Source organism: Lepidochelys kempii, chromosome 16, assembly GCF_965140265.1.
Source record: "Lepidochelys kempii isolate rLepKem1 chromosome 16, rLepKem1.hap2, whole genome shotgun sequence".
Taxonomy (NCBI): Eukaryota; Metazoa; Chordata; order Testudines; family Cheloniidae; genus Lepidochelys; species Lepidochelys kempii.
In genome coordinates, this window is record NC_133271.1 from 10,342,853 (window position 1) to 10,357,351 (window position 14,499).

The 14,499-nt window shown below is 43.6% G+C and overlaps 1 protein-coding gene across 4 annotated transcripts in view; it reads left to right on the forward strand.

Moving 5' to 3' along the window:
* Positions 1-14,499, forward strand: part of EHMT1 (euchromatic histone lysine methyltransferase 1) — a 170,424-nt gene that overhangs the window by 28,729 nt on the left and 127,196 nt on the right. The window contains exon 1 of one of the 4 annotated variants that reach the window (XM_073313926.1): positions 10,735-10,930. The exons of the other annotated variants lie outside the window; for them this stretch is intronic. The gene's annotated coding sequence lies outside the window, so the exon portion shown is untranslated. Of the gene's footprint in view, positions 1-10,734; positions 10,931-14,499 lie in introns of those variants that run through there. 4 annotated transcript variants of the gene reach the window in all.

Genomic DNA, 14,499 nt, shown 5'->3' on the forward strand with positions numbered 1-14,499 from the left:
CAAATCCCATTGGATTTTCAGTGGGATTGGGTACCTAACTTCCTTAGACTTCTTTGCAACTCCCAGCTTTAGGGCCAGTTTCTGCTTTTTGTTCCTCTAGTGCAACTCTGCTTAATTCAGTGGAGGAACTGAAAGCCAAATAGAGTCTTGTTGACTAGTAGATGCCTAGCTCTTTGGCAGACGACAGTCCCTGAGTTTGTTAAAAGCAGTTCATAAGAAATAAAAGCAAGTGGAACTGACCAGCCTTTCAGACACCTGAGACCAGTTCTCAGAAATGTTACAGGGCTGCAGCAGTGATCCGAAGGCAAAAGCAACTCACCAGATAGGCTATATGATACATATTCCTCAGTCATTACTAGCCAAATAATGACCATTAGAGCTCATTGCCTTTGCTTCAGTATCTTTACTCCTTCAGCCGGTCGTTATCAGGTGGGTAATGACCTGAAAGCCAGACATATGGCTTAAGCATTGTAATTGTCCACTATGCTGAATCCTCTTTTTGCTGGAAAACTGTGCAAGGGTTTCCTTTAAAGCACGGTGTTTGTCTCCGCTTGTGCCTTGTTGTGTCTTGCACTAGAAGTGGAATCATATCACCCCTCTCCTCAAACACTTGTCCTGGCCTCCTGGCCCTTTTGGAATCCAATTCAAAGATTGCATTTCAGCTTTTCAGAACCCTCAGAGGGCTCCTAACTGCTGCACTCTCTCTGCTCTGGCAACATTGTTCACTGCCAGTCCCTCCAGCACTGGGGGGGGAAGGGATCAGAGTCCTACCTACACATTCAGTATGGCTGTCCATCTGCCTGAGTCAGGTCTCCACCTTCCCTCAGCATATACGAGCTCTGTGGAGTGTTCTGCAATGCCTTGTGGTGGATGGGCAAGAAGAATTGGACTGTATCATAATCAGCCATGGGAGTTCTGCCCTAGGAAGATCGCTCAGCCTCCTGGTGTGATGCCACTAGGAGGAGACAGAGCAGGGTGTAGGTTACACTGGCTGGAAAGAGGATTCTCACCTGGGCCTATCAAGGCAGGTATATAAAGAGAAAGTGGGAAGTAGTTTGGAGGCTCTCTCTCAGGGAAAGAGAGTCTTTTACACATCTGCAAAACAAGGTTAATAACTATGCTACCAGCAGGAGGACAAGGCTTAATTAATTAATGAGCATAGGTAAAGTACCTTGGGATTCTTGGATGAAAGGTGCTACAGGGGAACAAAATGTTGTTATTGTACATAAAGTTTCTTTGAAAAACGATATACAGTGAAAGGAGAGAGTGATGGTGTGCAACTTGCAGGGGAAGAACAATAAATGAAACAGCGAAGGGAAAGATCTGAAATGTAAATTATACATATGCAACGATGCTAGTTACAAGGAGGGGAGAATGGAAAGACCCGGGAAAGGACAGGTGGGTGGGGAACAGGCAGGTTTTTAAGGTAGTCTTTGAAGAGAGGAAGTGACATAGTTGCTTGCGAAGAGAAGGAAGTGCACAACAGATCATTCTTAGAGCGTCCTCTACTCCCTGACCTACTTGCTGTCAGTAATTCGCTGTTAGAAAGGAAAACAAAAGAAACTGAAGTTCTCCTTAGAAAAGATATAGATCCATTTTTCCACTCTGCCTTTTCCAGGAACTCTGCATCAGCTTTACGGAAAAGGGGAGAGGCAGATGTCTGGAGTTTACAGTGAACCCTCTGGAGAAAGCAGAAGGGTAAACCCAGGGCCACATATTTCACTCTGGTGTTATGAATCATGATACTGAAGGGGGACAGTATTGGAATCCTGAAACCAGACTCAGATGTATCTACCAACTTTAATGTGCAAGCCCCTTAATGCAAGAGCAGCTATTTCTTCAAGAACGATACAGGTGTGACTTAATTGGCTTGCCTGGGGATACATCTCACCATAACACATTGTGAGCGTTAGAAATTATCTGTCCCTAACCTCCTTCCTAATCCATTGCAAACTAAAAGTCTGCTTTCCCTGCCTCTGCGCCTGGAGGAGCCCCCACTAGCTTGGTATATCTTAATCTCATTTTATTTTCCAGATCATTTGATTTCTCAGTGCTTCTGCAATCCTTAGTGTTCTTGGGAATCTTTGGGTCCATCAATCTTTATCTCAGAGTCTTTGGTTTCCTTGTCAGGCCCGTAGCAACCTTGAAACAAAGTTCCCAAACTGTCTCTCATATGTAACCCAAACTGCTTATGATCTGGAATCTTTCAGTAGTGTGTGTACAACTCTTGGTAAATCAAATTCTGCTCTCTTTGTAGTATGACACTGGTGCTCTCCTTTCCCCTCTCCCTCCTCTACTGTTGGAGATTGGGAATTAAATGCCAAATATTTAGTAGATCCACCTGTGTGTTTAAATGTCGTGGGGTATTTCAGACATCCCAGTAACTGGATTAATCACAAAACAGAGAACCAAATATCTCAAATAGTTAAAAAAAAAAAAAAAAAGTGAATAAGCAAATAAAACTGAAAGCAGCACACTTCTACTCTGCATTCAGCACCAAACCTTGTCCAAGTAACCTTCCTCCTGCACATAATTTAGGTACAGATTCTAGCCTTCTCTAAACTGATGGAAATCCATTTGAACTGCAGTGACTTCAGTGGAGTTACTCTAGATTTACACCAGAGTGAGGAGGTCAGTCTAGCCCTTCATTTCTGTATTGTTTTTTACTTTCTAAATAGCAGTTAAAATTAGTAATAATAGTGTCTGAAATGACAATAATCTCTTAAGTATTCCTTACATCCTTTACATCCAGGGAGTTAGCTCTCCCACGCGATTTACCTCCAGAAGTTCTGCAGGTGCCTTGAGGGTTTGTCCAAGAACACCTTGAATGGGTAGGAAAAATGAGAAAGTCCCCTGGTTTTCGAAGTTGTCATTTGTGCTCTTGGCTAAGCTGATTATTTTATTTATTCCAATAATCCTCTCTTCCAGAATAAAAGAAAATTAATTGTCTGCCTATTTCTGGAGTGATTTGCCCTTCAGACAGAGTTGCTTGGCAAAGTGCTTAAAATCTGGGCTGAAAAGATGGCTGAGTGTTTAAAATCGGAGTTGCTATAAGAGAGGGTTTGGATTTTAATAGGCTAGTATTCAAGTTGCCACAAAGAGTACCATTTGCTCAGTGTTCTGTAGGATTATGAAGTCCTTTCTCTACATATTAAAAATGGGGTCAAACCTGTTGTGATAGATAGTGTGTCTTAGCTAGGATTTTGTTGGCAATATGAACTGGCTGGAATTGAAGCCCTAAAAATGATACAGCATTAAACACAAACTTTTTTTTTTTTTAAATGTGGAGCATTGTCATTGTTTTTCACTGTGTTTACTTGTTTGCCTGCTAGTCAGTTTCAGCTGCATTAAACTGCTTGAAAACAGTTAAAGATCTATTTCAGTGAGCTGTGATGGAACAATGAGACTTTTAGTGCGTATCATACCTGGCTCTTCGGACTGTTAAATATCACGTGATTTCTTGTCTGCACAGGGTCAAGCTAAATTTACTACAGCAAAAAGCTGTATGGCTTCTTGGCAAAGATCAAAAGCAATGTCATAATATTTAGTGATGAGAGTAGCTACTGCAGAGAGATATAGGTCAGAGTCTGTGTGTGGTGAAGAGGAGAATTTCATCTGTATCTCGGGTCTTATTGTCTTTGATCCTGCTGCTAAATTTTGTTCTCCTTGTTTAAGAATGCTTTTACCCTGGAATTTACACCAGTGTATCTCCATTAACATCTATGAAGTGACTTGAGATTCAGGCACATGCAACTGAGAGGAGATTCAGCCCCTCCATTTTGCCATTTAGATTAATTCCCAGTCCAAATGGCCACATCCAGATTTCCTCCTGCCTCCGCCACGAGATTAGGTTCAACACATGGCGGAATGATACATGGGCTGAACAAACAGCTTGGCTACTAAATGGCAAACTAGGCTTCTTGTGGCTGATACAATCAGCTTCCTGCTCACCATGAATGCTAAGTGCTCGGACCTGTGTCATCCATTGCATTTGCCAGGTGTGCGTCAGTTTGTGTTCCAGTGAATGTTAATCCTAATACACACTGGTGGTTCTGGCACAGTTTGGACTGTGCCGAGCTGTGGGAAATACAGAAAAGTTTAAAACTGTGAATACTGTCAGACCGAAGACATGCCTGGTATCAGGGCAGGAGAGACGAAGGGAATGAACAGGGGGTTGTTTGTCCAAACCATTCACTTTCCCCACCAGCATTATACACAAAGGGCCAAATTCAGACTGGTATATGTGGGTGCATCACCCTCGAATTCAGTGGGGATACTCACTTATACCAGCACTGAGTTTGGTCTGAAACCTCCCTCCTCACCTCACTGCATGATCAGAAGGCAGCAAGGACAGACCCTTGGCAGCTCCAATGCTGTTTCAACACAGAAGGGTACCAAGAAGGCGCATGGCAGTAAATGCCTCGTATCTGTCATGTGTTTCCACCTCCTGTTGTCGTGAGGCTGTCCGAAAAGAGCTGGAAGGTAATCCATCATTGTAAGGATCAGGGTAGGAGTTAATTAATTTCCACAATCTTTCTGTAGCATTTAGTCCAGCTAGTAGTAACTGTTTTACTAGGCTGCTGCAATAATCCCATAAGGGACCCACTGGGAGCAGGCTCAGCATGAAGGATCAAGAGCTCAGGGATATTTCCATCAGTCCAACCGCACAGGTGAGAATCCCTTGTATTTACATCCACAGTTTGGCTGTGCCACCATGTACGGGAGAACAAATCTCTACCCTCCTCATTCAGCATAGATCTTGGGATGGTCTTTTTATTTTTATTTAAATACCATCAAACTAGCGCGACAGTTAATTAGTGAGACTCCTAATAGCTTTCTGTTTTGCCAAAGAGTGATTTAGAATTGATCTGTATAGCATGTTACAATAGAACTCTCTCTCCTTCCCATTCTGAAGTCCTCAAGGGATATGCTGCAGCATAAAGCTGTCCAATTCTGTTCCTCTTTTTGCTGCTTAATATGATGATGACGACATGTTGAGCACGGTTGATGTGCTTGGCAGTTAACAAACATTGAGGAAGATGTTGTCCCAGCCCTGAGGAGCTTACAATTGCATAGTCTGCTCCCCTTGAATTCAACAGGAAAGCTCTCGTTGACTTCAGTGTTTCAGGATCAGTCCCTTTGTTAAACACAGGGCCAGTAAACCAACATCATTCCACTGAAGTAAACGGAGCTATGCTGGTTTATATCAGCTGAGGATCTGACCCACAGACAGTGTATTTCAGATGTTACTGATACATAAGTTGAAAGCTGAATCTATAAGCCATGCAGAGTTTTGTTGTAAAGGTATGATTCGTACTTGGTGGGTTATTGTCAAAAATGCTTTTGTGTAACTGTAGAACCCTAATAGCCAAGATGGAGTCCGCTCTGCAGGGCAGGTTGGCCAAGGAAATGCATGCACAGGAATGCAGCAGGGAAACTCCCTACACCCCAGGGACACCTGTTCCATACCCTGTGGAGTAAACATCCCCCTCTCCCCCGGAATGGCACAATGAATATAGGAAAGGGAAATATTTGTTTACAGAAGGATGAATGGAAAAAAATAACAAAGATAGTTAGAGCAGTAAAACAGGGTAACATCCAACACAAGGACCCAAGGGTCCAGGGGTACCACAATATAAAAGTATAGACGCTGAGCAATGCATCTAGACTCAGAGGTTAGGAATCCTAGGCAGAGTTCCAGTCCAGCAGCAAGTCTTGGGTGCTCCTGGTCATCTTCAGCGCCAGTAAATTTTCCCCAACAAAACCCTCTGGTGCCTTCTTCTGCCCCTCTCTGCAAATCCACACAGAGTAACAACCTCCCTCATTCCCAGTGTACAGTCACAAGCCCAACTACTCCTGGCCCCATACAATTCTGGGTGATGATGGCGATGCTGGGTCCAGCTCCGGTTTGTCCTTCTCAGGTGATTCCTTCCTGGCACGGTGCTCCCCATGGATCCCATCCTGGTTGGCTGCTCTGTCCCTCCTGGGCTCCAGGCTGGTTCTCGACTGCTTTGGTACGTGAGGGCCTGCTCGATGTAGGCACTCTTGTCTGGAGCTACAGACACCACACGGTCCTGTTGCTTCTCCCCTTGGAACAACCAGCATTTCCTCTCCCTCAGGATGAGGTTTTAAAGGTGCCATGCCCTCTCAACCCCAAGGGGTTACAGTTGGAAGGTAGGTGTATTACAGGAGGATCATGTCATGGTGAAATATCAAAGTTTATGAAGTTCACAGCAAAGCTCCTGAAAGACCAGAGACTTGTTTTAACCAAAATGAATCGGTACAGTTTGACATCTGCAAAACAAAGAGTAGAGAGGATGGATGGTAGAGGTCAACATTTGCAGGGCATTGTAGACCTTCTCAGGACCCTAGCTTGTGTCCCCTTCAACTTTCAATAGTCTTTTCAAAAGACCAGTTTTTTACAGGTACCTCTCTCTTTCCTCCAAGTTCTTTGTGGTGCTTCACTGCTGCACCGGCTTTGGCTAACTGGGTCAGTGTCTGTGTGTGGTCCACCCCAGTGTGACACTCCTGTCTTGTTCTGTTGACTTAATGTTGCTGCCACTCTCCTACTCTGTTTTCCACACAGCCCTGTGTGATGACACCAGCACTCTCTGAGCCTGACTCTGATCTCTGTTCCACCAGTGTCAATCTGGAGTAACCCACTCAAGTCAAGGGGCTGATTGTCCGTTGCACTGCCTCGTGTGTGATTGTTTACACCTGGGCAAAGCAGATGTAAAACTGTACCAGATTAGAATGGCAGTGTGTTATACACACAGTGCAGGGCAAAAGAGAATCAGGCCCAGAGTGCTTACTGTAGATTTACACTTGTTTAACAGAGGTCAGAATCTGGCCCTCAGAGTTTAACTCTTCATCCATATTTTAAGATGTTGAGATTGCTTAAGAGACCATGCTGGCCAGGATCTGTAGGATTTGGCCTGTTAGTTGCAGCTTTGGTGCAACTGATGAAGCAGGTTACTTGTGAGGTATATAACAGGAATGTAGCTGCATTACACCCCTTGATATCTTAACATCATGCTGAAAGCTGGACCATGACCCAAAGCCTGTGTATCTGGGTGTTACACTGGGCTCTACTTTGACTTGCAAGGAACACCTTACCAAAACCTTGCTGAAAATATAGACAAGAAACAACCTGACCAGCAAACTAGCTGCTCTTACCTTGGGAGTGAGTGCGGGGACACTAAGGCATTCTGGGCTTGCTTTCTACTATGCTGTAGCAGAATATTGCTCCACGGTGTGGCTCAGCTCTTTTCACACAGGACTAGAAGACAGTCAGTTGAACGCAACCATTCATATAATAACAGGTACCAGGAGACTGACCAACCTAGCTTGGCTACCAGTTCTGTCCAATATTGCCTCTCTTGACATTAGGCAGCAAGTCACCTTGCAGAATTTGCTCCATAGGGTGCAAGACTTGCCACAGCTATCTCTGTGTAAAAATGAGTTTCATTTACTGAGCCACTGTCTCAGCTCAAGGCAGGCCACTTGGAGAGTCCCCCCAAGGCAGGGGATCTCAACCTTTTTCTTTCTGAGGCCCCTCAGCATGGCCCACCTGTGTTACAACGACTGATTTTCTTCATATAAAACGTAGCGTCGGTTTTAGGGGGTAGCAAACAGGGCAGTTGCTTGGGGCCCAATGCCACAGAGCCCGCCGTGAAGCTAAGTTGCTCAGGCTTTGGCTTCAGCCCCAGTTGACGAGGCTTAGGGCCCTGGACTTCAGCCCCATCTTTGGGTACTCCATCTTTGGGTAGAAATCAATCCCTTCGGAGATGGAATGATCATGACTCCCCCTTTTGCCACCATGGCCTATTAGAAGATGTAGGTCGCATATTTGCAGGTTGCACCTATCAAAAAGGTTCCACCCTAGACGTGTACAATGCTCTTCCCTCATCTGTTGACTGGTTAAGACACTCAGACTAACACACTTGACTTGACTATCTGTGCAGATGTATATATCTCCACACGTTCACTTTCTCCTTTGCCCACTCACAAATTCATCCCCGAAGCTGTGTGGCTTTGCAGGTGTTATGTTTAAACCCAAATACTGCAGGATCAGTAACACAGATGCACACTCTTCATCCTGAGGGAGACCAGGCTGAGCTCTTAATCTGGGGCATTGCTCATTTTTCTGGGGTGACAGGTGCGTACCCCTAAAAGAAATAAACTTGTATTTCAAGCAGGTTTCTTGCATCAGCATAGGAAGGAACAAAAAACCGTGGGGCTGGCACACAATGAAGTGGTAGTGATAAAAATTAGCAGACTGCATAGGCATACAGCTCTACAAAGCCAATAGGGTCCTACACATATGTGATACTCAAATACTATAGTTTATCCCATAGTCAGCCAACGCTCTCTCATTGTTTCTAGCTCCCCTGCCATCCAAATTTCGAGGGGCCTGTCCTGAATGCTTTGTGCACCCAAAACTCCAGTTGAAGTCAGTGGGAGGAGTTCACCCAGGAGTACTTCCTCTTGGTCTCATGGCTCGGATTGATCATAGCAGCAGTTTACAGTCTGACACCTCCTGTGTTAGGGGACTATACTCTGCTGATGCAGAGGGGATGGATTTGAGGATCCAATAGATCTTTTCCATCCCTAACTACTGTGATCCCTGAAATGGATCACCAAACACTGCCTTCTGCTCTTTCTCCCCCCAGACCTGAAAGATGAGAAAATGGTCAGGCATCCCTGTAGACAGAAAAACCTGCCAGTGCTGTCCATGCAGCTTCTCTTCTTAGTGACAGGTTTCAGAGTGGTAGCCGTGTTAGTCTGTATCAGCAAAAACAACAAGGAGTCCTTGTGGCACCTTAGAGACTAACAAATTTATTTGGGCATAAGCTTCACACCTTCTTGTCAACTGTCTGTAATGGGCCACTCTCTTACCACTTCAAAAGTTATTTTTCCTCCCTTGGTATCCTGCTGTTAATTGATTTATCTCGTTAGACTGACCTCACACTTGGTAAAGCAACACCCCATCTTTTCATGTATTTATACCTGCTCCTGTATTTTCACTCCCTGCAACTGATGAAGTGGGTTCTAGCCCACGAAGGCTTATGCCCAAATAAATTTGTTAGTCTCTAAGGTGCCACAAGGACTCCTCATTGTTTTTTCTCTTCTTAGTGAGCAACAAGAGATTCCTTGTTAAGAAACAGCCATGTCAATTCTGCATATCCATGGGAAAGGCCCATTTCAACTCTCCTTCAGGCTTAGCCATCTAGCCTGTGTATTTTCCAGTGGGTAACTTCTTAATGAGCTCTTGGCATCTCGGTGTTATAAGAATAGATTCAAAGGCATTGCCACATACTATGCATGAACTTTAGGTGAAACAGAAAACCACAGTGATAGTGCATTCAGAAAGGTCCCCCCCCCCAAGTGTGGTGATACATATCCCTATGATTTTCTTAAGCTGTTTTTTCTCCTGGTTGCGGCTTTCTTTGACTCCATGGCAGCTGCACCTTTAACTTTACAGTTCTGCATAGTTCTGAGCACGAGTGCAGGCTATAAAATTAGAAGAGTTTGCAGGGTGTGGCGGGGTTGTTGCTTATGGCTGGTTAAAAAAAACAAACTACTGTGTTTCCCAGTAATATTTCAACAGCTGTGGTTTGCCTCTCAGTACTTTTACTTTGAGTTTGAGAACATGCATAGGCCCCAATTCTGCAGTCTGATCCCGGCAGAGGGACCTTTGTAGGCAAACAGAGTTCCAGTGAAATCAGTGCGATGGTACTGAGGTGTACCCATGTGCTTCAAATTGCAGGATTGTGGCCACGGTCATTCCTAACCCAGAACTATCTCATCAGGATTCACTGGTGTACAGTTTTTTGCTGTTCCAAAATCCTGGATGGAGAGCTGGAATAATAATTTTTTGAAAAACCCAGACTGACTGAATAAACTTTCGTGTCCTCTTTCTGAGTTGCCACTGCACATTAAAGCAGGTGGAAATGTTCAAATGGCTAAGATCATGGCTTCATGGCCTTTTTTAGGCTACCGTGGCTCAGAGAAAATGGGAATGGATGCCTTGGACAGGAAAAAAACAACCCTTTAACATGTTTCAGGCTCTTTTTTCCCCTCCCAAATGCTCTTTTTAAAGAATTACAAATGCATGTTGGCATAGAAACTACAGAATCTGATTGAAGCATGCAAATGTAAAAGAAGCTTTTTCTGTGTGAACAACATAGACTGAGTCTCAGAAAAAGCTGGCTAAAATCTTTTACAAGGCAGAGAAAATTGTCCAGATGTTGCTGGAATTATCATGGCACTAAATATTTAGGGTTTTTAATTTGCATTTAAAATTCAAAAAGGCTCTGATGTAGGGAATGCAGATATGTTACCATTGGGTTTTCTTCCCCTTCTTCCTTCTTTTGAAAGAATTTATGGCCTACAAATATTGCTAAAATCTGTTTGGCTTTGAATAGTGCCAAATCCTCATTAAAACATGTGGATATTTCTGTGGTTTAATCTGTTGGAAATGTATCCGCAATCCAGTTATGTTAAATTAAGGAATAATATTGGCGTGGATGTTTGAAATATTAAATGTGGCAGTCGGAACACCAAGCAAAATGTTTGCACATTTTAATCGCTTAATGATTAATCTCTTAGTTTAGTCCGAGACCTGATCTGGAGTGCTTAGAACTGTCCCAGTTTCTCCGTTTTGCAAGGGAAATATTTGCTTCCTTTCCCCCTGAAACATCCAAAGAGCAACACAGTATCTCCTGCACCTTGCTTCCACTCACTTCCTCTTCAGCTGGCTAGCACAACTGCAGTGCCATGAGCTGAAGGAAGCTGTGGAGCATTGTAAGAAAGCTCTCACTGAGCATGCTCCTCAGCACCTACCGTGGGGTTGGAACTCATGGACAGACCAGTGTAGGCCTCTGAAATCCTTGATGAAAATCCTAAAAGCCAGCACAGCCAAACAGAGGTATGGATCACGTCGAGCTTTATTTAAGAGGTTTTTACTGCTGATTCTTCAATCCTTTGGGGTTTTCTAAAGACTGTCTTAGAGGAAATGCTTCTCTAAACTTAAATGGCTTAGCAGCACATATCAGTAGTTTGTGTCTCTGATATTTTATCTGCTCTGCTGAAGGCCAGGCTAGTTCTGGTAGCATGGAACCTTTGCACTTTTCATTTGTGCTGTGTGAGGTGCCATTTCTAAGGTGCTGCCTTTTGCTTGCATGCTGCTGCTGTTGGAAATACTCCCTTTTCATGAGTTACTTCAGAAGCAGGTAAGGCCACGAATTGCAAAGTCAATTGATTTTTATTTTTTTTTAAATTGCCTGTGGTGAGTCCCACCAAGTCTTTCTCTCTTTAATGAAGCAGAATTAAGGCAACACTTCGCCGTTTTGAGTGTCGAAGTAGGTAGGTAAAGAGAGCCATGAAATGCAGCTTACAAACCACAGTGCCTTGGGGTACATTCATAAGATTAAAAGAACAGGAGGACTTGTGGCACTTTAGAGACTAACAAATTTATTTGAGCATAAGCTTTCATGAGCTACAGCTTCATCCGATGAAGTGAGCTGTAGCTCACGAAAGCCTATGCTCAAATAAATGTGTTAGTCTCTAAGGTGCCACAAGTCCTCTTTTTCTTTTTGCGGATACAGACTAACATGGCTGCTACTCTGAAACCATTCATAAGATTAGAGCTGGGTGGATTTGTTGCATAGCATTTTGGGGACAGTTTACTTTGGATGTACGTTTTCCAGAGTTCAATAATAGTTTTTATTATTTTCTTTTTTAAAGGTAGAAATGAGGGGAACCGTGGTAAATAGGCTCATTTTTAAAAAAAGTTGTGTCCTTATTTTGGATTTTTGCCTTGGTTTTCAGATGACCTTGTATTAAAATGGGCATCTAGATGAAAAGTCGGTGCAGTTTCTTAAATAGCATAATTCCAGAAGAATGTTACTAAACAGCATTGTGTTGTCGCTGCCCCATCGGTGAGTGGGTAGCATTCGCACCCCGTCAGTTGAATATGTGATCACTCCGACTTAAAAGGGGCACTGTTTAAGGTCAAGAGGCCCATAACTCGATCAATTTTTTTTTTTGTCCTGTCTTAAAACTCCATGTAATTCTTTCTATTTGAGGGTTTGGATTAAAATAAATAAATAACTAGTCAGTGCAATTTCCTTTTTTTTTTTAAAAAAATTTAAAAATTGGCCTAGCTCTCATGAGCAACCCTACAATAACAAATCAGGTTGCTAAGGCATAATGCTGAAAAATCAATTAGTGGAATTTTCTTTTTTTGATGAATATAAGGCACCTGGCGATGGCATCACTCTAAATTTTTCAATAAAAGATACAGTAATAAACCAGCATGCGATGGAGGGTGGGGAGGAAAGCCAGCCAGCTGCAGGAGGGAAATAGGTTTCAAAGGATTCTTCTTGGTGGCTGTGAAATGCACCAGAACTGTGGGCTTTGGAGCACTGATGCTTTCCTATGATTGATATATAGGTTCTTCAGGGGTGCTGGCTGAAATTCATCCCTCCCATCTCCCCTCTTTCTCCTGCATACCACACGAACCACAATTAATTGGGTTTTGTGCTGGGAATGCCGCTGCGGATGGGGGAGGGACAAAATCTACCCCAGAGACATGAGTACAGGCATAATTGGTTTTCCATTCTGCGGACTGGTAAGTGGTCACAGCCTATCTGTGTCCCTATGTGGGAGTTCTGGTTACTGTATCCAAGTGCCAGTCCAGTAGTCCCTCTGTGCCAGCCTAATCAGGTTTGATGGAGAGTACCCAGACATGGAGCTGGCTCCTGCAAACTGCTGGCTTACTTTGCTCCAGCCCAGCAAACCGCTGTAAGCATGTGAACAATCCTCCTTAAAGTGCTTTGTTTGACTGGGGCCAGAGGGCTCTGCACCTGGGCTCAATTTTGCCATGGTGCACGGAGGATAAGGATGCAGACACATGGCCATTCTGCCTCCTCCTCCCACAGTAACAATGTGAGGATTAGATGCTGTCTTGCACAGACCTTTTGCACCTGGGTGCTCTTCACCTTTTCAGATTTCAGAGTAACAGCCGTGTTAGTCTGTATTCGCAAAAAGAAAAGGAGTACTTGTGGCACCTTAGAGACTAACCAATTTATTTGAGCATGAGCTTTCGAAAGCTCATGCTCAAATAAATTGGTTAGTCTCTAAGGTGCCACAAGTACTCCTCACCTTTTCAGAGTAAATCTGGATGCTGGAGTGTTTAATTCGATGGTTTAGGCACTGTCTTCTGGAATCTTTAGTCTGTAGTGGGATACTTACAGTGCCTGTGCCCAAGAGTAAAAACATCTGATGTAAGAGGTAGGGACTGTGACCTAGCAGAGAATCCAGACAAATAGAAATGAACAGGAACCCTGTATTTCCAAGGGTCCTAGTTTACAAAGGCTTTTTTGAGGGGAGATTTTAATTCCAAAATTCATTTCCTCCACCAATTTTTAGGGAAATTTCCCAGCATAGTTACAGCAAGATAATTATTCTGCTACAGTTATATTGGGTTAAATCCAGGCTTTTTAAGTGGAGTAATTATACTGGAATAAAGTCACTTTAATTCCAGAATAGTGTGTCCACATGGGGACATACACCGATATATATATAATGGGATAATTATTCTGGTATAACTAGCCCTTTCTAGTGGCTGTTCCGTCACTCCAAGGGTAAGAGGTTGGAAGAGCTTCCAAAAAGCCAGGAGCCCTTCCCCCTATTCCCTGGCCAGACACACACATTCTGCTGGTTGGGCGCTTAACAAGGAAGAAGATCTGTGTCTATCCTTAGGTTAAATTAAAGAAAGAAATGTTCATTGGAATCCTGTACATACAGTCAGAGTGGGAAAATGGGTCCTAGTAAGCTGGGCTTCCTCTTCACTGGTTGGCTCAGAGGAGTGTGTATATGTGTTTTGTGGTTTGAATTTTACAGTTTCTGAGACCAGGACAGGGGATTTGGCAGAGTTTTCAAGCAAGCTCACCTGTTTTTGGAGGACAGCAGCTGCCAGTTAACTCTGCTGCCTAGACACCATCATCCCCTGCATTCTGAGGACCAGCAGGATCTGTGCTCCAACTACCATCTGAAGGGGTCTATAGGAAGAGGATTAGAAATGGAGGGTGGGGGGGGAGGAGAAAGAAAACACTGAAGGTAAAAATAAGGGAAGAGAGACCAGATCAGAAGAAGAAAAACTTGGCATAGAGCGATGAGGAAGAAGAGAAATGCACCCAAACATTTAAGGGGATGAACAATTATAGACAAACTAGTGGAAGAGAAAGCACAGATGTTAAAAAAAGACTGAAGAAAAGACACCTAAAGATACAGACTGAAAGGTGGAGAATGGATGAAAAGGGAAAAGGATGTAGGAGGGGAAGAAGCAAGACCTAGTAACTTACCCCTGTATTATGTAACAAGATGTTTGCTTTATCCATCATTCGAACCCATGATTAAATGGTGATTTGGCTGTTGAAAAAATAAATCTGAAAATTGTGCTGGCATTGGCCTGGGAGGGATGACCCTGCCCTT